We start from the raw sequence: 26,657 nt of genomic DNA on the forward strand, positions 1-26,657 counted from the left end.
AGGAAAAATTAAAAAACAGCATCGCACACTCAAATAGCTAATGTCCAATTTTTAATCAAGGAAAACGTTTCGGCATAGCCTTCATCAGATCATTCTTTTTTCATTTTTGAACCACAGTGCGTTTTTTGTTAACTATGGCACTGGTGACATGGGTCAACAACCTATTATATGCACTTAAGAGTTTGCAACTGTCTCTCTTCATACGTCACAAATCTTTGAAAAATGTAAACTTTTGTGTGTGTACTTACCACATGCAATTATCCTAAACAAGTTATGCAATAATTAGAAAAAAAAACAGAAAATGCTGTCTACACACTTAAGTTTACACTATAAACTTAAAGCAGAACTAAGTAAGTTGTGTACCTTAATACATCCTTTTCGTAGTCCCACTGGGGGTGATACAAGGGTTAATGGGATGATTGGGGATGGGGGGCGGGGGGAGATGTACAATGGATGTACAATATCCCTCTCTCCCTTAGCCTTTTCTGTCAGTGTAGTATTTACTGACGGACGATTAATGAGTCTAAAAAAACGCAACATGCTACGACACCTGCAGTGGTACTTATGGCCTCTTGGGGCATGAGTTACTTAGTTCTTCTTTAAATGATAGTTCTAAAAGTACTTGATTTTGCCTCATCCACCACTTAATTAAAATGTATCCAGTGTATGCTTTCTTTTTAGACCAAAATGTTAAATGTATGCTCGACATACACAGCTGTTGCTAAATCAAGAAATCTTCAAAAGGAAAACTTCTATTATGGCCAAAGCAACATTGCACGTTAAGGTGCATATGACACATTGGACACAATTTTTGCTAAAACTTACTAATCACAATAACATTTCAGATTTTGCAAAAGATTTTGGTGATGTTTATAGTTGTTAAGTCACTTTTGACACCGACAGGAACTGACATAGATGAAGGCAAACATGTTTAAACTGTAGCTGTGCCGATCATGTTAAGTCAATGGGAAACGAGTCAAACTGTTGTGGAACTGAACCTTTATGTCACTTCCAGTCAGTAGCTTTAGAAGTCAAATAAAACTAATTTTCTACCAAACATTTCTTCACTAAAATTGCTGATTCACTGAAATAAAATGATGCTTATGCAACCGATGTACTTGCAACAGATGTCATCCTTCTAAATAAGTCATATTTTCAATTAAAACCTGTCATACGCACATTAATGGCCCATCCCATCTGCACACTATGATGAATATCTATGAACAAAAACCTTTCTCTAAATCTCTAAACATTTTGAGACTACTTACAGGCCGTGTGTCAGATTTGCATCGTGAAGGGATAGATGTCCGCACGCCTGTCCGGCTCGATCAGGTCCTGCTCAGAGGCCGACGTCTGCTGCCTGCGAGAAAAGAGAGAAAGAAGCGTGTTTTGTTTTGTGTTTGTCGTTGCACAGCCGAGCAGAGGATCAGACTCGCTTTTCAGCATGAGGTTTTAACATTACCAAGTGGCATGTTTTAAACACAGTTAACCAATGTCAGAACAAATGCACTAACTCATTTGTTGTAACGTGTTCTTTCTGTTGTATTACTTGTTTTTTCCAGTAGGTGTCTCACTCCACCCAAAAATAACCCCGTGCTGGCCTTATGATTGACTACAGACAAATGCAGTCTGCTTAGTCACTGCACATTACACTGTTATCATGAGTTTATAGGGATGCAAAGCTCATTCAGGACTCAGGAGTCACGATTGACTTCTTCCATTCACAGACAGATCCAAATCAAGTTCTAGCAAAGCACCTTCAGCTAAAAAAAAAAAAAAGTGTCTGTCAAAGCTGTAAGGAGAGTTCCCAAGATGAACTCTCAAATGTAGGGTCTTGTGACAGCCAAACTCAAATCAACCAACAAGCCTCCCATCCTGTTACTACTCTCTACCCTAGATATGAACAGATGTGAACTGATTGAGATGACCCAGACAACTCTAATATCAATCTAGTGTAATGTCGAAACTTCATTCGTTCATTTAAAAAGTGCAAGAACAAAGCAAGGACATAAACAGTATTTAGGCATCCAACCTTCAACACTTCTATAAAACGCACTTCTGGGTCAATCCATGACAAATCAACAATTTCTTGGAAAAAAATCTGCCTGGCAATCTTTTTTCTTCATCGTTGGCTCTCTGAAAAAAAATAGGTAAAAAAAAAAAGGGTTCACGTTTGTTTTTTGACATCGCGGACTATTCTAGGTGCAAAGCATAGGATTCAACAGTATATAATTTTACAGTTATAGCCTGCCAAACAAGGGTGGGGGCATTTAATGCTGCTCAGCCAACCTGTCAGGGGCAGTAGGCGACCACAAACTCCATCTCCCGATCTTTAGAGCTTTGGTGCTGGATTATCATTACCTTCCTGCACATTCTGGGATTTGTCAGCTTGCACCTCGCCGTATGAGAGCATCACATTGACAACATCAAGGCGCTCGGAGGAAGAGACTTAACAGAAATGATTGAGTGGAGAGACTCAAGTCGCAGCACGCCGCGGAGGATGGACCGGTGTGATCAGTGACTCACGGGAGGCGATGGTGAATCACAAGCCGTCCGCTCGTCTTCCTCCCCGTTTTCCCAGCATGCCTTTCAGCGTTCACACCTTCACCGGCTGCAGTTCAAACAAAGCACTGTCTGCAAAACTGGCTCCATCGCAAAGGAACACGGTGTACATCGACACAAGTAATGTGTGCAGTCCATATCTGTAGATCACATGGTCCTAAGAACACTTCAATGAGTGGTCAGGGGTCATTTTTCTCTACAAAAGGTTAACAACAGGAGCACTTACTTCAAGATGAACATTCAGGCCAGGGCTGAAACAACCAAGGATAACTGGCATAAGCCTTGAAATATTCATCAACTAATTTAGTAATCGAACAATTGACTCCAAAGCATGAAGTATTCTGAGAGAAAGGTTTTGTCACTTAGAGCAGAGAAAACATGAGAAAATGACCCAAAATGTAACTGTACTCTGTCCCGAAGAAGCCTTTTGTCGTCTAATGATTATTCAAAGGCAAAAAAACAAAATCATCACCAGATAAACTGATTAGGGAAAAAGAATAGTTGCAGCTCAATACAAGGCGACAGGTCAAAGGCACACTGTCCGTTAAGACATTGCACAATTACTAGAATTACCAGTATATCGGCCAGCCAATATTTGGGAATTTTTCGATATCGGCTATCGGACGATCTAATGCCGGTATCTACAGAATCGAAAGTGATAGAGACTTCCCGTTATTTGCTCTGGAAAGAGCTCAGTCAGAGCTTTAATGTGAGCTCAACAACACCCTCAAGGGGACTGAGAAACAACACAATGAAAGTCAGTCTGAAAAAAAAAGCCATTTAAAACACAAGTTTCACCGACTAAACCTCAGTGCATATAGACATGCTGCAGCTCATTTGATGCTAATTCAATCGCTGAGTTAGTTTTAAACCTCCGCAATTGTATTTTTGATCGCTGTGCTAAATGCATTGGTTAGCATCAGTGTGCTAAAGCTAGCGACAGAATGCTAATGCTAAAATCAACTAAGCAAGACTGGGACAGAAACTATGATTGGATCACGTAAAGAAATAAACTAAAACCACTGCTACAGTGGCCAAGTGTTTGTACTTTATTTTATGAAACAACTGTCTAACATATATTCATCAGATCACTTTATGTAAGTTATTAATATTAGTGCAACCTAAAGCCTGTCATTTCCCCAAAGAAATAGTGTACCCCTTGTTTAATGATTTCATATTATTTTATCGATTGATATAATTGATAAATGGTGACAAGAAAGAAAAAAAGACAGTATATTGATGTCACACTCGAGAAAAGAGGACCATTCACTTTTTCACTCAGAGAAAACCAGGACAGCCTTAGCCTCAGTCTTATGCCCCCAATAAAACGCCCTCTGATGTCACAGTTCAACACATTTTACAGTTTAGAAACCTCATATAGGATTATAGAAAAGAAATTTGAAAAAAATCTGCCAATAAAGCGGTCAAAAATATCACCTGTGCATATCAGCATCGGCCAATTAAAATCCCAAAATATCAGCATCAGCCTTAAAAAAAAAAAAAAAAAAGCCATATTGTCGGCCTCTAACAATTACAGTCTTTTTCTTGATTCTATGTTATGCTGTCATTGCAAGCCTTCATTGATATTTTCAGACTCTGTTCAGACACTAGAGCAACCACAGCCTGAAGGATCCTCAAACAGACCAGAGTAACAGACTGTCCCGGGCCTAATCTCGTTTACTTCAGTGAGTGCGTGTACATGTTTACTCTCCACTATGCCTGCCTTAAGGTGCCAGTGCTCAGCCTCACACAGAGGATTAGTCTGTTAACATGTTTGGCTAAATGTTGGAGTGTTTTCTCACACAAATGTACTAAAGTGTGCAAGAGGGAGACGCAATTCTGTGATTTGCTGGTCAAAAGGTTATTAACCTCAATCATATTACTGGGATAAGAAAACTACAACAGGAACAACATGTCAACCACCTAGTCACAAGCCCACCGTTTTTGCAAGTCCTAAACTAGTTTGAAAATAAACTGTTAGAGATAAATACGACAACTTGGTGAGGCAATCCCAGAAAGGAGAAGAAATACTTGCTTTAGCCAAGTCTGACGTTTTAGTGCAAGTGGAAATGAAGTACTAAGTGACTTCACCAGTTTGGCCTGTTGGAGATCTTAACTATAGGCCCCACTTCTGAGGAGAAATGATTCCACATCAAACCCGGAGCTAAATTGAGGCCTCTGAGTCAAGAGCACTTCCAAAATGAGAGTGTCCTGAGCCTGCGGTCGCTTTAAAAAGGACGAAGTAAACAAATTAGTCTCTTCTTCTTTGCCCTACATGCAGCAGGAGCCGGGTGCAGTGGCGAAGAGTGCCACTGCAGATGCACTAAAGTCACAAAGTGGGTCAGTGTGTTGGGCTAAAGAGCAGCAGCGGGGGACGTGACAGTGGGGCTGTGTGATATGACGATAAAGAACAAATAGTGACCTGATCCATCCTATGTCCGTTTTTAGAGATGTTGACATATTGTCATTCAATGGTTTTGAAGTTACTGCCTGCCTATGCCTACACTCAAATACAGACATTTTTCCACACTCACTGCTCCTGCTGCTCAGTCTCATGAGTGAGTGACAAGAGGATTTAGGCAATCATTGTGAAATGTGAACATTCTGAGGAAACAGATTTAGTTGCCTCTAAAAAGGTGATACAGATACTATGGGACATGAATCATGATCAAATCAAAATCGTGAACAAGGAAAAGAAATTATATGAATTTCTCACCATGTGATTATTAATCCCTTTGCAAACAAGCCTTGAAGACACTTACCTATACAATCACCACTGACAGCATATCAACTTGAACATTCTCAGGGTTTTTACAGTACACTTGGTTGAGTAGTAGTAGTAGTAGTAGTAGTAGTAGTAGTAGTAGTAGTAGTAGTAGTAGTAGTAGCAGTAGACATGATGAGGAAAAGTAATCTCGAGAGGGTCATGTGTCACTTCAAAGGGGATTATCAAAATCCCTTTCCAAAAGTAGCATACAGTTTATGGCACTGTGGATCATCTATACAGAAGGACTGGGCAATCTGGCAATAATAAACAAAGTGTAATGATCTGATCCCTGTGATATCGTCATATCTTGATTCAGAGGTTTGCAACTCCTTCCACAATTCGTTTTCCCCACTCACTGTTCCCGTTGCTCAGTCTCGTCAAGCTCTGAGTGACAAGAGGATTTATGCAATCATAAGAAGTGTGATTAAAGCTTAGTTTAAAAGCAACCACTTTGCCCAACTCCTTTCACTCAATTCAAGTAAGTGAGCATTATTATTTTTTAATGTGAAACTTGTATGGGTAGATCAATATATAATAGGAGCATTACTAAACACCTGCACCATAAATTAAGCCTCTAGTTTAACCATTTGCCAAGCTCGACATCTGGACATTGGTCCCCGGGTGCTGGTGCCCCAGCGGCATCGAAGAATAGGTCAAATACAGTAGACAAAGTACACCTTCACCTTGGTATCACATCAAAACTAGAAGCACTGGGATCACCCTTCCCAGCTGAAGGAAGAATCAATCAAATAACCTCTGACTTTGCAAGCTGGCACCTAAACGAATGAGCCACTACTGCAGTGTAAAAAAAAAATACATCTTTCATTAAATGGAAGATAAATATAGCATCATTTGTTACAAAACATGTGTACACAAAGCACACAAGTCCCGCTGTGCTGCCTTTAACAGTGACATGTCCTGACAAAGCTCCAGGGGCCACTATATTGATCCAGAGCTGAGAGGGAAGGGCCCCTCACACATCGGCTCTAATAACAGCGGGTCGTCCACAGTAACACACAGCTTTCAGCAGGTCGCCTGTTTGAGCTGAGCCCCGCGGTACAGCTCCATGTGTGAGAGCGGACGCGGCGAGCAGCCTCTTCACAGCGTCACTTAACATGCCGCTGATGCACCAACCCACTGAAGGTCAATCGGTGTGAAGTCTAATCTGGGACAGTGAGAGGAGAGCAACACTAGCACGGAGCAGCAGGGCTATTTTAGATTACATCTGGAATTAATCTTTCACAAATTTCATCTTTTGATAGCCTACTATGTTAGCTAATATGTTTAAGGGTTATACAAAAAACAAAACACAGCTAAAATGGAACTAAATTAGGAATGTCGTGACTCAACTGAACTTTTGCACATTTTTAAGCTGCCTTTCATTTTTTTCTTTGGCTGGGTTTGCAAAAAAATGTAAATCTCAGTCAAATGGAAAACCTTACGGATATTGTGACATACTGCAGCTTCTTGTGATATGGATATTGTGTCACCTAATAATGCTGTGACTGTAAACTATTGTGCAGTACGAATGTACAATTCATCAAAATCTGCCCATTTCTCCACATCCTGCATTGCAGAGTTCGACTGAGCAACGCTTTATGGAAATGCCTCGCAGGAACATTGAAGATCTTGAAAATAATAACGGCTTATGCTTTACAAGCCTGTATTACCAAGTCACTCCATACTCGGTGGTGTAGCCACAGCTGACCTGGTGTGGACTGAGGGAAGCAAGGCAACCAGTCTGTGCCATCGGCCCCTCCGGCCACCACCAACCACTCACACTACATTCATTCTGGCCTATTGTACATGTTTTTAGTGGTCGGGGAAAGTGGAGTACCTGGAGGAGGCCTACGCAGACACGGGGAGAACATGCAAACTTCACACAGAAAGGCCCCCAATGGCCAGGGATCAAACCCGGGACCTTCTAGCTGTGAAGCACGAGCGCTAACCGCGGTGCTACTGTGCCGGCCAAATATTTTCCTCACTTTCAGAGCAGGTGAGGCTGAAACATAATTTTGCACTTCACGGTTTACTCTGCTTTTTCGCAAAGATAAACTTCACTATAAGCAGTTTAGGAAAATCAATAGATAAAAAGCTTCCGCAGTCACACTCCTTTGACAGAAACCAGCTGTGCTCTGGTCTATTGACTCATCGGCTCATGAATATGAGTGTGACTGGAATAAGGATTATATAACAATTCAACACAAACATCACAAGACACTAAAAAACATGCAAAGTATGAAAACAGGACAATTCCAAGTCTGATTCACAACAAGGTGTACGTGGTCATTGGTCAAAATTTTGAATTTGTTTGGTAAAAGTGACTAAAATGATGTCTATATCGATTCTTGGCTGATCATGTGCTTCCCCAACAGGGAAAAGCAGAAGGGGCAAAGACATACAACTGCAGAGGCTCAATCCGCAGAGAGAAGATGCTGACTCCACATGTAACACAGCTTTTGTGTGTCTGGTGTTCATGACATTAGCGGTTTCTATTCTTCTTTATGCACAGCTTGCAAAATGCTAAATGTAGCAAACTATACAGACAATATAGACCCAGGTAGTATCTAAATTGATATGGTAAGCAACAAAACCGCAGCACCAGCTTCCAGAACTGAGCCATGTTCCCCTGTTGTATCACATACACTTTAAAAAGATCTCTTACTTTAACCCTAATTGTGAAATTCCCCTAGACACATGTAGTGCCATGGCACCAGCCTGCGCTGTGGGTGACAGTGCTTTTTTTAGACGGCGTCCTTTCCCCTGCTCTGTACCGAGGCTTAGGAGACACCGCTGCATAGGCCCACAGTACTTCTTAGAGGTTTTTGAAGGTTAATTCGTCTCAATCTACCAAATAAAAACAATTGTCATTTTTAAAAATGCTACAACATGATTTATCTGTATTCTTCCACCACTTTGGCCTTTTATCAGAACAGGAATCATCAAGGCTACCAGTTCAACAACGGTTGTGGGGGTATTTGGAATGATTTCAGACCTGAAAAGAAGGCGAAAACTGAATAATATTTCAATGTTATTATAAAAGAAAAGTTAATTGTAAAGATGTTTGCTGTAAAAGGTTTGAAAAGCATTTTAGCTTTATTTACACAATACACAACTAAATACAAGAAATCCAAGTTTAGTGGATCCTTATCTAAATAACTGGTGCACCTTCGGGGGTTATGGGGGACTTTGAGAAGAACTAAAAGACTCAAGGGGTACGTGAGAGGAAGAAGATTGGGAACCCCTGCTGTAGAGTATTAGATATGTCTCTCATCAGTGGACACAAAAACAGAAACAAGAAAAGTCAATAGTGTCATTTCACACAGGTTACTTCAGAGACCCCAAAGTGCACCAGGCTGCTCAAATGTTTAGTGTTTAGTCTTTTCCTTTTTCTTTTTTGGGGGAAACAAGACAGAGGATCACGGGCAGTCCGGTTATAAAAATGATGCTTATGAAAATTGCTTCGTGCTGCGTGAGAATCCACCCTCCGTGTGCCAATCACAGCATAAACCCTGTGGAGACGCAGGTTTTGTGAAACCAGACAAAGGAGCCGGGGCAGAGTGCACAGGACTTTCCATTCATTCATTAATCACTCGTTGGAAAGTGTAATTCTATTCATCCAACAGAAGTCTTGCATGTTTTCGTCTGCCTCCTCATCAAAAGCCGAGTTTCTTTCATGGTGGCCTCGCAGCTGTAACTCACAGTGATCGTTACAGAGGAGGGTGCCCGGCGTGTGGCAGAGGCATGTGGCAGGGCCCCAGAGCAGAGGGCCGTCTCGTGTGGGCACAGCAGTAGATCAGTGTGTCCAGGACGGCTTCTGCCTGATTTGTGGCTTTTCAGCGCAACCCAAGTTCAACTCCTACAGTCTATGTGAAGACAGACGAGTGGAGAGAGGAAGCGGAGAGGAAGCAGAGGAAGTCGAGATCTTGGCAGTGGCTCTGACTGGCTATAGTGTTTCCCTCCACGGCCGATTAACAAGGAAAGGGCCGAGCGAACAATGGCGCAGAGCGTGGTGTCTCTCTCAGGAAGCCGATACCATCTGTATGTCTTCCTCTATGACTCTGAGGGGATTGGTCAGCGGCTCGAGCGGCGGCAGCCCACACAAGGGAAACCACTAATGCAGCAGTGCCCTGAAAGCTATTTGGGAGATAAGATATTCTGGTGATATGAGGGAGAAGAGCAGAGCGGAGAGTCACAACAGTAATGCTCTGTAAATGGATTTAACACAAGTACGTATTTTATCACATTTAAAACAATGGCCAGAGGCAGCTTTGTTCAGTTATTTCATTCAGTTTTTTTCTGCCTTTAAGTCATGTCCTCTGTCAATACAGTAAATCTCTCCATTATTCACTCATAGGCTTGTTCTCAGACTCTATATGCTAACAGTTCTCTTTTACTCATACATTTTACCATCCCCCCGCTCTCTTGACTTCGCCAACTTTATCTTAAACTTCTAGATTTTAATGCCTGTTATTAAAATACAAACTGAAGCAAAGGCATTGGTGGCTGCAAAAAACAAACGTGAAGAAAAAAAGAAAATACCTACCAAGAAGCGCGCCATCATTTTGTTTTCGGGGATCTGTTTGCTCGGCGTTTCAGCATTCGAGCAAAGGACCAAGTTTTACAAGACAAATCCTGAATGGTGAAAATTGTGCGCGTAAAATGTTATGCCCGTGCAAGCACTTTTCTGCTGTACCATGTAATTTGTTGTGCCCTCTTTTAGAGTGATGCCTACAACAAGTGCATACCATTATTCTGTCAAAGCCGCTGTTCAACACGCCCCCAGTGCCCCTGAAATACAGCTCTCTGTATCGCCAGCACTCTGAAGGCTGACTAAAACAAAATATATTTACACAAGAACGCCGCCTGCCACCAAAAACATGTCATCCCCTCTTCTCACCGACAAACAGGGCTAACGGACAGCGCCGCGGGCAGTGTGTGTGAGACGGAGACTTGAGAGGCGCAGCGTGCTACAACCTGACGAGGCGTACAATTATGTGAGTGCAACACACACAGACAAATACTCGTGCTTCTGGTTCAACAATGCCCTCTTTCTAGAAATGACAAGTGTGTAAACCCGCCACAGGAAGTTGGACGGTTTCGGCTGCCTGCAGACAACAACAGGTCTGTCAGTATCAACAAAAACAAAACAGAAAACTTTCCCTTCACTCGCGCTGCTGTTTCACTGGACGCACATCAGAGAAAACATTGTCGTTAGGAGGTGGGTTGTGTTTTGTAGTCCGCCATTCGGTCGGTATAATTGAATCATGAGATTACAGTTTATCGACCATCTTTGGTTGGACCAGGGATAAGAATGTCTTGCACATCAGTGAGCACGAGAAAAACAAATGATTAACCTAAACATTTTTGTTTCAACTTTTCACCGAGGCTTCAAGGCTTGGAAAACAACCCAACCCAGCACAATTGGTCACTTTGCTATTGTGCCCATAACAGGACAGGAAGCAGCTCATGCGTCACACACATCGATTTGAGCATTGTATTCATTTCAGTAAGACTTATGATGTACAGTCTCACGGCAGAACTGTATTGGAAATTCATGTGCTTCAGTGGATAAACAATGTATTTGCGAAAGTCAAAGTATGGCATGTGGGCAGTTCTTGATAGATGGGAACAACATACATAATTGATTTGAACTTAATTTTCACGTTTAAATCCTCAGCAACTGCATATCAGAGAGTAAGTAAGTGCTTTATTTGTCATTGTACAAGCACAACGAAATTATTTTGTGACTAAGCTGTGCTGCCTTCAGTGGTCCTCTGAAACGGTGCAGTGCCTCATGGGTTTGTCCCTGTTTCAGAGCATGGTGTCCCGCACTAGTCAGCTCCTCCACCTCCTCCTTCCTCGTCCTCCTGCGCAACTCTAATCTGTTTTATTCTTCAGTGAACGTTAGGGCTGAAAGATATATCGTTATCGTATAGATATCGAGATATGAACATTCAAAATATTAAAATTGGAGCTCTTTTGTATCATGATTTAATCGTATCGTATCGATATCGAGATATCTGGCATGAATATCGAGATATGAAATTTTGTCCATATCGTTCAGCCCTCGTGAACGTCCATGAGCCAGAACAATAGTAGGGATAGAAGGCATGTGTAGATTAATAGTCCGTAACATGATAAAACCAATGGACAGGCCTAGAACTTTTTGCGTAAAAGACGCACCGGCCAAAGTAGGTCTAACTCACTGTGTGCTTAAATGGTCCCACACACTACTTTTCTTTGCACGCTTCATCCTCCTGTCGTCTGTGCTGGCAGACGACAGGAGGATGGCTTAACCTTGAGTGTTTAGCCTGTAGCCTCTTTACTTTTTGCAAACCTCGTGAGTGTGTGCCGCGCCTGGAAACCCAAACTCTGTGACCTCGCGCCAAATGTTTTTATTGGTTTATAAGTTCAAACAGGGGAGTTGTTAAAAACTGGTTGTGAGGGAGGGTCTGAGTGATAATTTGTTCACTTCACACAAAAAGATCTTACAGTAGAGGCGTTTAGTCCACAAAAACGCGGCAAAGATGTACAAAAGCATCCAGTAAAACAATGTAGAGCACAGAAACCGCTAATGCAGCTTGCAGAAAAGGCAAAAAACGCATCTGTACAAAGAGAGAGGGAGGTTGCTGCTTGTTTACACGTCGCCGTTACAGAGAGGGAGGCATTAGTGGCTTACGGCTGTGAGATGACTTCTTGAGGAGAATCGAGGCTGTCCGTCAATCAACATGGTGGCATAAACATTAAAATGACAGGGAACAAACTTAAAAACTCACCCTGTTCTGGATATCTACCCAGTCAATAAATCAAGACAGCAGATTGGTTTAAGTTTAGTGAAGATGAGGTCGCGCCACATGAGGTTGCAGTAGATCCAGTGCAATGTCATTTCATGGATATTATATTATTCATTGAAGCTACAATCTTCAAGGCAGGTCACGGACTGACTCATGAAAGGACTGAAAGGAACATTGTTAAATTGCTTGGCTTCTTTTATTCTTGCCTGAATGATGTTTAGTTTCAATGGTATAAAGCTGAAACCTTAATCAGCGGAACAAAACTTACATTAAAAAGAAAAATTGTCTTTCGGGACTGAGATGCTTCTCCTCCTTTTCTGCAAATAAAACTGCATGGACTGAAAGAACATGCTGTACACACGCCTCTCCATCTTCTGCCCAGTACTTTGCGAGTGAGCTTAGCAGCGGGGAGTGAGTTTCAGGTTTTGTTGATGGTTATCTGTGAGATAAAAAGATCTGTCTTGAACCGTAACGGAGCCCTTTGAACCTGCCTAACAGAGCACGCACACCCACACACCAGCACTATGTGCATGACTTCCCCTAACATGGCATTGCCCCAGTCTCTAGGGGCTGATAAAACTACTTGACACTAAACACTAAGGAAGCACGCGACTGGGCAAATATCTAATAGCCATTGCAATCACAAATCGAAATGAAACTATAACAGTCACAAGCTGAACATATTTGTAGAGGTGAAAACAGGGTCAGCCAATTTTATACACGAGAGTGGATGGTGATGGTCATGGAGTTAAGAAATGCTGTTTTACAGAAGACAATGTAAATTATAGCAGATTTGATTACTACTGCGACCATTCCAATTGCAACATCGTTCAAACTGACAGAAATTAATCTTGCAGCCCCCTTATACAGACTGTGAAAGGAGAAGCAATTTCTCAAGAAGCAGATGAAAAACAAGGAATCAAATAATAAAAGAAACAAATCTTTACACCTGCTTTGTGTGAAAGACCTAAAAGCAAAACGTGCATGACAACAGAGACAGTCCGCTAGTCCTTACTGGCCTGAGCGGCAGCAACACACTCTCAGCAGCTGTTTGCTGGAGAGTTCAGAAGGTCAAAGATCAGAGTAAGGCAAGACACCAGCATTAGAGTGTTATGTTGTAGTAGATCATCAGTTATTCTCAAACCAAGAGACCAAGTGCCACAACAAATCATAAAAGAAAAATGCATCCATGGTAGCATCAAGTGGGACTAGATAATGCCAAACTAGACAGCAGAAAGCCCCTTAAGAACAACAGAAACACTACTGGGTGGTATTCTGTCACAATTTGCAAAACCGCTGTTATAAATTGTAGAACTGTAACAAGCCAACAATGAAAGAGCGGTACAACATCAGACTTTCCAATTGTGGACATGTCTTCTTTGGATCTAATACTTATATGGTAAGCTCCTTCTACGGTCATCTACAGTAAAAGCAGTAATAAAACACTCATTCTTTGATGTTTCTCAGACAAATGTTACACCGTGTGCTTCATCCTGTCCATTTGTGCGAGCTTTAGAGAGAGAATGGAAAGAGGTCGAAGGCAAGAGCGAGACGGAGAAACTAAAAAACCAGGCCAATGAAAGCCGGGCAACAGCTGAGCTTAAAACAGCTGTATCGTTTCAGGACGGTCCCTCTCACCCCCCGCCCCCTCTCCCTCAAAACCAGCACCACGACCAGAGGATGTGCTGAGGCTGTGTGACAGGCAGTGTTGGTTCAGGCCTGTGTGTGTGTTGTAGTCCCAGAAGACAAGTACAGGCAGGATGCATGTGCTACCAAACATTCATCTATTGACTAAAAATAGGAAAGACATTGTTTCCAGCGGCAAAGTCACACACAGACACCCCTCCCCCTCGACTAGCTACACTTTACCTCGCTGGGAAACAAAGAATCAAGTTGAGGTAATCTACTAGAATCAGATAACACTGAAAGTCAGGGGTTCTAAAACTTTAAATCAAATTAAATGCTCAGAAGGCAAAGGTCCGAAAAATGTATTCTATGCTCATTTAAAGGTCCTTTTATACCAACGGGCGATAATCAAGTCGGGAGTGGTCAGGTTGGTTTTCCCCCTGACATTGGGACGCGTGTGTTTGGTGTGGACAGCACCGTCGTAGATGCCGTCTGTGGAGGTCGGTGAAGCCCGTCTTGGCTGACTGTTAGGAGGAGAGATTTTCTTCTGTGTTTTTGAGTTATTAAACTCTAAATCTGGCCCCCTCGCGCTAATTTTGCCATACATGCAACGCGCTGTTTTATCAACAGACGGATAAATACAAACTTCTTTGTGACATAAACAGAAATAAAAAGGCGACGGGACTCTGAGAAAACAAGTCACTCTCCAGAGACGACCACCACACAGCGTTTGAACTGAGGCATACACTACAAACATTAACTAGCTAGCTAGCTAACGGGCTTGGTCTGGGGCTCAGGTCGCTTCAGTGTAGATTTGGTCTTAGCAGGTGAGACACGATGAGACCTGACCTGACAATAGTCGGCCTGCCCCCACACAGCAACAGCTCGTCGGGCTGGTGTTAATCCTCCTTAAAAGAGATATTAGAATGTATTTCAAAACAAAATATAAAAATGTCAAGAGTAAAGAGCAGTCCTATGATGGACACTCAGCGTTCGGTTCGGTTTAGAGTTATCCAGATCACTGCTATATTTCCTTAACCAAATTCAAACTTTAAAAGCAATCCAATTTTTCCCAAACAAAACCTCTGGCAGAGCTTTAAGTCAGTTTAAGTTGGATTGGTCTGCCGATAGTTTTACATGCTATGTTTTAAGAGAGAGCTTCATGTCTCCGACACCAGAAAAAATGTACATTGATGGATACAGCTCTATCAGTTAAAGGAATAGGCCACCGTTTTTACATACTGAGATATGCTCTTACCTCACTTTAGCCGAGTTAATATATCCCCGTCTGGTCTTTGTCCGTGCGCTCTGCCAGGCAAACGGAGCACATACGCAGCCTCTCCCACATGTCACATAGCTCCAAAAAAGCTCACGATAGAAGCTACCAAGCTCTTCCACGTGTTCCCTATTTAAATAAAGTTACGTGAAGTGTTTTCATGCAAAGTATATTTACACAGAAATGTAACGTGTCGATTTTATAAGCAGATAAAAAGGGGGACACTTCCGTCAACAACCTTTATTTAAATAGGGAACACGTGGAAGAGCTTGGTAGCTTCTATCGTGAGCTTTTTTGGAGCTATGTGACATGTGGGAGAGGCTGCGTATGTGCTCCGTTTGCCTGGCAGATATATTAACTCGGCTAAAGTGAGGTAAGAGCATATCTCAGTATGTAAAAACGGTGGCCTATTCCTTTAAGGGCGTTGAAAGAATATTAGAGGCGCTACAGGGGGGTACAGTATTCAAACTAATGATGTTCGTTTGGATAATATATTATGATATTTGGCGCAATTTCACTGAAATATGCGGTTTTCAATCAAAAATATACATAACTTTATTGTTGGTTAAGACAGATTTTGAGATTTCAAAATCAGTATGAGGATCAACCATTCAAAGAGGCAGCAGAATCTGTACTGTAATGTTGTTCCTATACAGATTTCTTCAAAACAATTCAATACCAACATAGGTTGAGTACTTTCCGATACTGAGTACCAGCCTGATACCAGTGTGAATAAAGACAATGTCAAGGGCACAATGGTAAGATGGTAAGGCCCAGAGCACATGGCAAAATATACAAAACAAACAAAGTCAAAATGCCCGATTCTACCAAAGTTCTGCTTCCAATGTAATCCACTATTAAAAAGGAAGTATAGGAACAGTTAAGTGGTTTCGGAACTGGCCGGTGCTGATATTGGGATAAAAAAATAAAAAATAACTCAAATGAACCCCAAAAGAAAATGGCTAAAAGAAAAAAACACTAATGCTTATTGTGGTTCCAAAGCATTTTTGCGTGGATAATGGTTTGGAAAGACATGGGTCTTCTATGGTCAATAATAATGCCAACCGGCGCACGGGGAGGCAGATGATTTTGCGGTGACGAAGTGTCTTGAAGAACGAAGGCAATGACTCATACTCCATTTATGGCGATGCTATGTTGTGATGGTTGCGAGTCCTCAACTAAATAAGCTACAATGCAATGTCCATAGATGTGTAGCAATGAAGTAGAACAATGACTAAATGAAGATAAACAATGTAGAACCCGCACAGAGCACAGCATACCTCTATGATGAATAAACTGCTAAAGCATTTGTGACTTCCGCTGGCACACATTTGAGACACTGAACTGAAGTGGTTTGAAAGGTGCAAGTGATACCAACACCAGACAGCAGCACTGTGAGGGCGTGACAGTGACACTACAGGGATTATTGTGAGTGTAGAGGAACGAAATATCAACGTGTGAAAAACTATAAACAAAATCTTCATAAGTTTGGGGTCCATTGTAATTTTGTGCAAATGAAGGCATTATAAAAAGGAGCCTACAGTACGTAAAACTGTTATTGTTAACTTTGTATGCTATTCAGGTCAAAATGGATTGTACGATAAGTGCAGAAATTAGGTTTAAAGAACATTGGATGGGATTACCAGGTGAAATATCTCAATGAAATGTGACCTCTTGTTCAGACCAGAGATTGAATAGGACTTAAAAAAAAAAACTCCCTTCAGCACAAATCAACCTTTGTGCACGTGGGTACAAGGTTTAGCACATGTTTGTGTTTAAAAAATAAAATCATTGAATATGTTCAATTTGGAGAAAAAAAATGAATAAAACCGCGCTTTTCCATCTCCAACACTTTCCAAATAACTTAAACATGTCTCCATTCTCCAACATTTCAGACTTATCTTAAAAGGAGCTATACCTGATTTCTAGTTATGGAATAAAATTAGTTTTGTCTTCCTTAAGTATATTGTAAACTCAGACATTTGTGGGGAAAACACTGTAGATCTAATTATAAAGCATTTGTAACAATTTCATGAACTTGGAGGCTAGTTTTCTGGCATTCTTGTGAAAGTGACCCTGCAAGAAGTGAAATGTGCCTATAAACATGTCCCTGTTAAGAATTGGGATGCTACAAATATGTTAGGAAGATTAGGGATGAGTTTGTACCCCCACCAACATTTCAATTTAGTGGCTTCCTCTTTCATTGTTTGAAATGAAAATCAGGTATAGCGCCTTTAAAGGAACAGACCACCGTTTTTCAATACTGAGATGTTCTTACCTCAGCTTAGACGAGTTGACGCGTACCTGTCTGGTCTTTGCACGTGCGCTCAGTCACGCAAATGTTGTTAGCATTTAGCCTCTCCCTGCAAAGGTATAGCTCCAAACTGGGGTGAAGTTAGAAGCTACCAAGCTGTTTAAATACAGTTAATAACGTAATAGCACCTGGAGCACTTCAACGTCTGCGCAGTAATATTATCGAAGTACTCCACGTGTTATTACGCCTCACAATATAGTGGCCCTTTTTATCCACTTAGAAAATCGACATGTTTAATTTGTGTAACTAGACTTGGATCGTGTAACTGCTCATGTAACTGTATTTTAATAGGGAAACGTGGAACAGCTCTGTAGCTTCTAACTTCACCCCAGTTTGGAGCCATAATTTGCTGAGAGTGGCTAAATGCTAACAACATTTGCGTGAGTGAGCGCACGCACAAAGGCCAGACCGTTATGCATCAACTCGTCTAAGCTAAGGTAAGAACATATCTCAGTGTGTAAAAACAGTGGCCTTTTCCTTTCAAAAGTTAATGCTCCCGAGCTCCTGAGTTCAATATTGAAAACACAATGCAGTACTCATCAGAAATACTGCAGTTTAGTTCAACCCCAATTCAAAATCCTTTGTGTCTTGGGCTCATTGTCTCTCTAACTTCAATTCCCGATGCAGGGTGCAGTAAATATAAACAGGCTTACCGATGTGTAATCCCTAAATGCAGGAGGCGTGTGGGTGCAGGACTCTGGTGCATGTCGGGACCTGAGGAGGGCGACACCAAACTGCTCTGCTCCTGCCTCAAACTGTCCCTGTGACAGACACACGGGCCTTTTACCTGAGCTCTGATTCATTACAGAGGAGGAAAACAATGTGTGGGATGTACAGTACGGCTTTGTATCGTGTTCACACATTTTCCAAGAGCTGCAGTGCGCTTATTTTGCTTCTAAATGAACAAGTCTAGTACAATGACAGAGAAAGGCAATACAATAGACATGGGGGGAGGTCTGTAACAACAACTGTGGACTACAATGAATATCGGTAAAAAATAAGACTGCAGCTTTAACAACTAAAGCTTAATAGAAAAGGTTATTGTTGAGGGATAAGGCTGGGCCAATGATCAAAGAAGACTTCAGGTAATGCATTTAGATGGTGCTTAATGCGGAGAAAGGCAGCGTTGAATTATCTTCCCATGTTCATGATCTATTGTCTTTGGCAGGGCTGGAGCTAAAAGTTCATAAGTTTCCATGACATAACCGTGGCTTTGCTCTCAGCGTAGCTTCGGGCCAAAACACCAGGGATCAGACAGACAGATGAGGCCGTGTGCTGAAAGCCCCAACACAAAGCAGCGGATCGGGACAGCGTGCAGGGGAAGTGGAAGGGCGAGGCATCTCTCTGTTTACGCACCACCGGGGCAGCAGCGGACCCAAAAGTAAGCAGTCTTTACCTCAAAGGGCTCCCTCTTATAGTGCATTGCTGTTTTCCTGGAATCGATTCAAACGTCTACAATCATGCAAAGAAAGGCTTACGCTAAAAGCTCACTTCCCAGTCAGTTACCAATGCCCACACTCAATGTAATGCACAGTTTACAGGCTGTGGTAAAAGTGGCTTAAAGCTGCATTACCCATTTTTTTCCCGGTTTCAGGCTATTAAAACTCAAAGGTAGCTGATGGTTTGCTGCTGCCCCCAATCGATTCTGGCTCTCACAATACCGGCACATTCTTTAAACGGACGGTCAGTGATATAAATTGTGCTGACGTAGACTTTTGCGTTCAGAGAGGGATACTGTGCATCCAATTACACAATGGAGATATTTTTTTTCACTCAAACTGTGAAAAGCTGTAAATGCTGTTTAAGTGGCGCTAGCCCACAGTTAGTTTTGCCCATTAGCCTGTTAGCTTCTTCTTCGTGATTCCATTAGTGTGTATTGGGGCTTCCGACCCAGTGCAGGAAAGCTGCAAGTGTGGTTTCCTGACCAGAGACACCAGGGGGAGATGAAAGACCTCCCAATCATCCCATAAACACTTGTATTACCCTCAGAGGGACTACGAAAAGGATTTATTAAAGTCAACAAGTTACTTAGTTTTGCTTTAAACAAGACAAACTAGAACTACAATTTTCCTAAGTACAGTTTTGTGCTACCAGTGCCACCCACGGTCCACAGGAGTGACGCCAGAGACGAAAGATCACGCCCCCAGTGTCGGGCATTTTACACACGTTAACTGCTTTACTACAGCCCCTGCTCATGGACTCGCCTTTGACCTCATGACCTCAACACTGCAGCAGGGTCAACCACAAAGTCTGACTTCACAAAGGGGCGAGTTCAGTGAATATTGGGCCTAAAAGAGGTACACTTAAAATGTCACAAGGTTTACAGCAAAGCAGAGAAAGCGGTAAAAGGAGAATTGCACGGTTAATCAGGGGATGGTTAAGTCAGTCAAAAAGTAACCCAATAATATAATTCAACAGAGATTTCACATTTTACAGCTGTGCAAAGTTGCTTCAATGTATTATTCAAGTATTCATCCACATGAATTGGTCACACATCTTCCCTTATTTGGACGATAATTAATGATAATGTATTAAACAGCTTTGACCTGATGCGCCCTGGCTTCTGAGGTGATGAGTGGTGGAAAGAAGGAAGTTTGACAGTTTCATGGACAATCCTTCGCTATCACTTTGTCGGGAGGAGGTGCGAGGGAGTTCAAGGACACGTTTTTATTTCCTTCTGGCCAAAAGAAAGAGGCTGTTGTGACCAGTGGCCTTGAGCCATCCTGCAGAATTCACAGAAGACACTTTGAATGTGAGAAAACCTTTGGGGCGATCATGCAAATGTTAAAACTTCATATTCAAACCAAACCCAGTCACATGAACTGGGACGGGGAAGCCCTGTGGGTTCCTCAAATTAATCAGAGTCAGTCCAATGAGTGTTGGAATATTACATTTACTGTATAGTGAGAAACTGATCACCTGGGAAAATGCCCAAAGCCAAAAGCACAGAGGAAGATTTCCAACAGTTATAAACTAGCGTAGTATAGAAAGACATCTTCATTACCAGCCAGGATCCAGACAAAAAAATACTTTTGGGTACTCACTCCTGACCCACCAGCTGAGAACCACCGTCCTTTTGTCAGCTCAGCAATTTACAAGCAATAAGGTCCAAAGAGAGTTCTGAAGACTATCCATTTCTGGAATCAATTTCTCCAAAATCTATTCACTACTTGCACATAACCCATAATGCTTTGCGCTTTGGGGGGTAGCTACGACCTGGAGGCCTTTGAGTGCGAGTGAAGCTACAGCCAAACTATGATGAAAAACAACTTCTGCTGTGCTCGTAATTGCTCCAACAATCAAAAACGTAATTCGGAACTACAAAGCTCTGCACACAAAGTTAATGAGAGCTTTTTTCCCCGATCGACTTTTCAAAATCAATAGATAAAAAGATACAGATTTTATTAAGCTTTGGTTTAGTGGAATTGGATATTTTTACTATGGTATTCGGGAGATTAATATTAGTTTCTTCGATGACAGCTCGCACCGCCAATCCGCCATATTGTTCACAGCAGTGAACCCCCCAAGGCGCAATGCATGATGGTATTGCGCAAGTAGCGAATGGATTTTAGATTTTTAGATGGAAGAACTGACCTATACACTGTATAAACTTGATTATTACAATGAACACAATGATTTTTCATCGCTTTGTGGTTTGTGTTTTCCGGTCTTGAAAAACCAGCGGAGAGGAGGAAATTTGCCTGTTGATGCAAAACCTCAGTAACGGTTCAGTGCGGAGCTGAGGAACCGTGACATGTTTACCTGATCCTATCTTTGCTTCAGCCCCGTGACACAACTGTACAGTTTATATAGCTTGTTTGGTGTGTTTCAGTTCACCAACTTGACAAGCCAAGTAGAAAGTGCGGTATGGATCAGACGTCAGCGGTTAAAGAGGATGGATTGTAATTGTAATGGTCCTAACAAGAAAGAGAGGACGGCCCTGCACAGCTCCATTCTAAACTATTTTAGAGGCGATAGGATTGAACAGTTGGCAGGTCTTATAATTTTGGAATAATACCTAATGTTGCATGTTTGCACCAAAGCAAATTCCTAGTTAGTAAGACCTGTTTACTGACAACGGCAATAAAAACCGACAATGAATCAACCCTGGAGTAAAGTGGATCTCTTAAAAAGAACATTATTGTAGAGTCTTGGAATTCTGCATCATTTACAATCCAAAAGAAAAATTGACAATACAGCTGTCTCTGTGCTCAATATCTTATTTGCACCAACCCACACCGATCTTTTTCTTGTCTTGACTTTACGGTTGCCGGCCTCCGACTGCTGTTTGCGGCTGTCACTTCTCCAAAACAAGCGGCTCTTACGACACGACAGGAAACACATGGTAAATGGTCAAAAGCGCAGCGAACAGGTGATGTGACGCTTCTCTCTGTGTGCAATCACACAGGCCCATTGCTCAATCTGCAGCCATGTACATATGGTGCCAGTCTCCGACAAAGCAACAGTGAAAACTATGCAGCCGCCACATGACAAACCAGGACCATCCACAGAACATGCAGTCGTGCTTTCAGTTTTGCAATTCATAAAAGGCAAATTTAAAGCTTTATTTTTACGCAATAAATAATGTGCTATAGAACAAAATTAACAACCATTTAAATTGATTTTCGAGCTAGATCTTTAGATGTTTTTTGTTTGTTAACGTCTTACCCCCCACCTTAACCGAGTGCATCTTCTCCAATTCAGCTTTACCCAAATCAAAAAGCATCTTAACTCGAGCTTACAGCCTATAGGCCAGAGTAACGGCTCTCAAGTTGTCGCCGAGTTTTCGTCTCTTTTAGTCATTTTTTGTTATGTTGTCCATCGCATTTTTTCCTTGCTTTTTGACACTTTTTTATGGCATTATTGTTGCTTTTTCCTGCACGGTTTTGTTGTTCTTTGTTGTGTTTTGATCACTTTTTGTGTCGCTGTTTCGATGGGTTTTTTTGTCACGTGTTTGTCACTTTTTAGTGGTGTTTTTGACGCTTTTTTATTGTGACGTTATTGCTTTTCCGGCACGGTTTTGCTGCTCTTTCGTTGCTTCTTTGTTGTGTTTTTCATACATTTTTAATCATGTTTTTTCGGCCCTGTTTTGACGCTTTTTTTTCAAGAAGCTTTTAGATTTGGGTAATGCCAAACTGGAGATAAAGTGCACGGTTCAGGTGGGGTTTAAGAGGTTAAAAAACAAAGACGATTTATAGATGTTTCAAATAAGTCAACATATCAATTTAGAACACAAAATAGTTTCCTTTTTAGTCCTCCAAATTTGTTGGATGCATGACTTGGAAATAAATGTCAAAATTTGAGGTTTATCAAGACAGTACTCAAAATAAGAATATTTGGAGTCCATGATCTTGACACATTTAATTTTGAAACGTTATTCGAGCAATGTAGTGGGCCCTATCCACAAACTACAAGTGATATACTTCTGAGAGGATTAGGTGATCAAACTGTCTCTGATCTCACAGTGATGAAGTCGGGGCAGGAGGAACACAGAAGAGGACTATGATGACATGTGACTCTGCAAATCCATCTGCGCTGAATGACTGTGCCAGACGCACGCTCGGTCGCCCAGGCAACCGAACCAGCAGCTTTACACGGGTCACATGGAGCGAGAACAGCGTTCACATTAAACCCCTGAGGTATAGAAAAAATGTGTGCGATTCTAATCCTGTGTACAAGTTTATGTCAGTGCGCCCTCAAGAAACGTGCACGGAGAAAATAAATCAGTGCATATTGAAAGGCGTAATAGAAAAGAAAAAGATAGGTTTTCTCCCCTTTCACCCCGTGTAATAAGTATCCCATTGATCACTGGAACGAGATCGGACACACTGTACGAAGCCTGCTTTTCTAATAACGTGCAGCCCCATTCCATAAACAGAGCATAAGTGAACAGCTGCGCTTCGTCTCCAAACATTTCACAAAAAGCATGAAGCAACAGTGGTGTAACGTATATCAGAGAAACTCAATCTGAGAAAGACCAGCGCTTGAAGTGGATGACGCAAAAGCCGTGCAGAGTTTTATCCGTTTCTATTGTAAACACAAGGCGCGGAGTGTGAGGGGAGTTTCATTTCTCTCTCTCACACACACACACACACGCATAATCTCCAACTAATCACATTTACTGCGGGCCTCGGACACAACGGTTCGACGGCGGCACTGAGCAGATGGGTCTGTGTACACTTGGCATCGGCAGCTCATCTCAGGTGGAGGTGAGATGTACCTTAGCAGAGGGTGCATTAACTTTGACCATCAGTCCAAGACGAGATGCCAAGACAAAGGCGAAGAGAGCGAAAATAAATCTGTTACAAAATAAAGACAGGTTCTGCTCAGCTTGAAGGAAAATATATAAAATAATGCTTGACATGACATGACCTATTTACAAAAAGGAAAGGCTGAATGGACAAACTATTATTGGATTTAAGTATAAGCCCTCGTGTGTAATCTCCTACACTTCTGGTAAAACAGTCACAACAGCCATTATTACCAAGCTTCTTACAATACAGCATCTCTATATTTAATATGCACAAAGGACGGGCATTCTCTTGACATTTAGACACAACTAGACATTCTCCCTCAACAGTATTGAATGAATTACATCCTGTGTCTTCTTGACCAAAGAATGTTATTGAGATCCAGAGAGATTTGTCCAGTCTTTTTTGCATAACATGACACCACATTACTGTAAAGGCATGCAAGTCATGGGAGTGAACCAGTGACCTCAGGGGTCAGGGGTTAACTTTGGAGAACAGCAGCTCCACACAGCATACAAATATCAACATGGAGCATTCCTATGAGCTTTATCAGAGGGCAGCTCTACACTATCGATCATTTGACATGTGTGGGCTACTATTTCCTGGATATGAAACTGTTATCTTTATTGTGCATCCATGGTTGAAGCCTCACCACAGCTAAGAAGCTTGGAAGTCTATATAGGGCTTTATTTCAAACTTTACGTCGATTACCCCTAAACCTAACGCGCCCTTTAGATCAATACTGTACAAGGATGTGCTGTGATAAATGAGCACAAGCTGCGAATGTGTCCAGCTTTGTTTGTAGGAGAAGCCCACGCCACACCCAAAGCACTCCCCGGAGGCAAACGAATCAGAGTTACTGACGGTTCAGAGCAGACAGGGACTGGAGCTCATTCAGCCCCGGCTAAAGTGCACCCGGTGCATGCAAAGTCCCCCCACACACACGCACGAGACAAAGGCACAGTTTGCACAGACGCGTGAAGTAAAGCACGACTAACCGGTCCTAGGGCTCGTTCTCTTTTTCTTTTTTAATAATCACAGTGTGCATTAGCATCAACAACAGCCAGAGCTAGCTTAGAAATATTAGCATAGGCGGGCATCGCATTAACATTAGCATCCGATCAAACTCCGTCGTTGTTCGTGGGTGCGGCGGTGTTCACAATCACGTGGAAAGGAAAAATAAAAGGGGTTTCGAAAACACTCTAAACTAGCGACATAAACGCCCAAGTTCCAAACAAGTCAATGCGTTGTGCTGCGTGTTATCACTGCTGTGCGTGTGTGCTCCTAAAATCCCGCTTAACTTGGATCGGGGGGAGCATCCATCCTGCGCTCAAAAACAAACCCACCCGAAAACCGTGCGCGGGGGGTCGGTTAGCTGCTAACTCCACGGCGGCGGGCGGGCAGGGGGGGGGGGGGGGGGGGGGAACCTCTAAATAACACTGCCAACAACAAACTTTGCATTGCACAAGACAGTCACTCACCAGTCACCGAGGCGCGCCGCTTGTCTCTCCCTGCAGCCGCGTTTCCAGCGAGATCATGGGCGGACAGGAGAGGCACAGGACGGCTAACACTCCGAGCTAATGTTAGGACGCAGCGATGCGCCTGACAACAGCTGTGCTCTGTTTTGAATGAGGACCAGGGGAGGCACACGGGGGCGGGCGGAGCTTCGGCGCACACTTCACCGCCGTCGCTCGCGCACCCACACACGCACTTTTCTTCCGATTTGATTTTGTTTGACGCTGGTAAAATCTTCATGCGTAAAAAAAAATACAAAAAATACAAAAAATAAGTCCTGGTGTTTACAAGTGTATGTGTCGCCGATACTTCTGTGCGCTTAGAAAAGTTCAACTGTGTTATGTTTCCGCCCTCTAGTGGTGCGAAGATTACATTGCAGTAGGGTGACCACCTGTCCCTCTTTTGGGTGAGCAGTGGTGGAAAGTAACAAAGTATAAGTAAAAAGTACACATTTTATTTTTACTTAAGTAGATTTTATGATAAATACTTTATACTTTTACTTCATTTTCGAGCCTGTATCTGCACCTTCTACATCACTACATTTTTACATTGAGTTAAAAGTATGTTATTTTCAAAGTGACATCTCTACAATGAACTGGTTAAGTCCCAGTGTAGACTTGGTTTTGTGGTTGACTCCATGTTTATATCTGGTTTAGACCTAGTTTAGTCAGGGTTTAGACTTGCTTTAGTTTCTGCTTTTGACCTTGAGTTAGTGGTTTACCCGTTTAGACCTGGTTTGATTGAAAGGATTTAAAATTCCTGCACATTAAACTCTCACATACTTTTACTTTTTACTTATAACGTATATTTTACACTTTTACTTAAAGGTACACTGCGTAGCATTTTGGACTATATTGTTGTCATCAGTACAAAACATGTTCTCAATGAGCAGCTCGACACAGAAAATGCTATTACTGCAGTGGGTAACCAAAGAATGGATTTGGTTGAGACCCTAACCTGTTTAAATCTCAAAAATCTGCTGACTTTAGTCACATCTCCATGGAGAGGAGTTGGAGACCTACCCACTCCCAGTGAAGTTACTGCATGTCTTAGGAGAGCTGAGCCGCTCGTATTTTTCAATGATGAAAATATTTGTCATAAAATAAATACGTGTATTTCAATTTTATTTATTGTGTATAATCACGCAGTGTAGCTTTAAGTAAAAAAAAAAATCAGATTACTTTTACTTTTGTACATTTTTGGTCCTGTATCTGCACTTCTACTTAAGTAAGAATATTGAGTACCTCTTCCACCACTGCTTTTGAACATTTGGTGTATTTATATTGCCGTCATTAATGTCTGTGTGCAGTGAGGTATGAATCAGAGTTTCAATGGGTGACTGGTTCCTTAATGGAAAAGCGCTTTGAGTGTTGAATGTAAACACGCAAAATGAATTAAGACCATTTACCATTAAAGGAACAGGTCATCGTTTTTCCACACTGAGATATGTTCTTACCTGAGCTTAGACGAGTTGATACGTACCTGTCTGGTCTTTGTGCACGTTGAAGAGCGTGGTAGCTTCCAACTTCACCCCCGTTTGGAGCTATGA

At 42.0% G+C, this 26,657-nt stretch overlaps 1 protein-coding gene across 4 annotated transcripts in view; it reads right to left on the bottom strand.

Annotated features, from left to right (window-relative positions):
* Nucleotides 1-25,233, bottom strand: part of ralgps2 (Ral GEF with PH domain and SH3 binding motif 2) — a 92,017-nt gene extending 66,784 nt beyond the window's left edge. For all 4 annotated transcript variants that reach the window (XM_079575382.1, XM_079575380.1, XM_079575381.1 and 1 more), the window contains exons 1-2: nt 25,075-25,233; nt 1,265-1,360 (exon numbers count right to left, since the gene is read on the bottom strand). The gene's annotated coding sequence lies outside the window, so the exon portion shown is untranslated. The remainder of the gene's footprint in view (nt 1-1,264; nt 1,361-25,074) is intronic.
* Between the last annotated feature and the right edge of the window lie 1,424 nt (nt 25,234-26,657).

This window comes from Gobius niger, assembly GCF_951799975.1.
Source record: "Gobius niger genome assembly, chromosome: 17".
NCBI classification, from domain to species: Eukaryota; Metazoa; Chordata; class Actinopteri; order Gobiiformes; family Gobiidae; genus Gobius; species Gobius niger.